Here is an 886-nt window from a genome sequence, read left to right as displayed (position 1 = left end):
CGTGAGGCTTTAATTTCAGATGTCTATACTCCTAAGCAAATAGTATTTTCCTCCACCTGGTGGAGGTGTTAGCACCTAATTGAATTCTATTCACCTTCGTGTGTAGCCACCGTACAATAATGTGTGTATTTATGTAAGAGACTCTATTTATAATTGATAAATAAAAGACAAACACACAGAAGAGGAAGCCATTAGCTTGGTTTCAGATGAAGAGAGGCTATGTAAGACTCTTTTTTGAATCATTTTATTGGGGTCTTGAACAACCCTTTTTTTTTTTTTTGAAAAGTCATTTTTAACTTTTAATTAAACCTCCGCGTAGCTTCAAGCCACCAGGACACAAGCACCCCCAACACCCTTAATCTGCTGCTCAGCTCTTCTGCTGAAGAAGTTGGCCTTCATGATGACAGGTTGCTTGGAAGTTTACCCTTCCCCAGAACTGTGTAGTAGCCCGACCGAACCACGTCCATGCTGGGTGCAGCTCCAGTCTTGTTTTTGGCAGCATTGACCCTGGTCTGCTCACTGACCAAGGTCCACACTTTATCGAGGTTCACAGTTGGGCAGAAGTTCTGGTTCCTCTTCAAGTGGTAATGTCGCATACTGACTTCCAAAGTCACCCGGATGGTATTTGTCGAAGTTGGTCCTGTGAGGATGCAAGCCACCAGCATTCCCCCGGCCTTCTGGGTGCTTCCAGTGCTTCCCTGCCAGAACACAAAGCAACACGGTCCCTCGCGATTTCCCACACTTCTGTGCAACCATCATGAATCTTTTACCCATAGCAATGCCTTCAAGACACTGGATTAAACATGTCTGCAGTTTTCCACGGGAAAAAGACAAGGCTTTCTACTCCCGTAGTTACACCTGTCCACAACATGGGGCTCACAGTACT

At 45.1% G+C, this 886-nt stretch overlaps 1 pseudogene; it reads right to left on the bottom strand.

The window, feature by feature from the left end:
- Positions 1 to 321: 321 nt before the first annotated feature.
- Positions 322 to 756, bottom strand: LOC105979889 (annotated as a pseudogene).
- Between the last annotated feature and the right edge of the window lie 130 nt (positions 757 to 886).

Source organism: Echinops telfairi, unplaced genomic scaffold (genome assembly GCF_000313985.2).
Source record: "Echinops telfairi isolate 266 unplaced genomic scaffold, ASM31398v2 ScPeMD7_7469;HRSCAF=8507_1, whole genome shotgun sequence".
NCBI lineage: Eukaryota > Metazoa > Chordata > Mammalia > Afrosoricida > Tenrecidae > Echinops > Echinops telfairi.
Note: the sequence above shows the minus strand (reverse complement) of the source record. Positions and strands in the feature narration are given on the sequence as shown.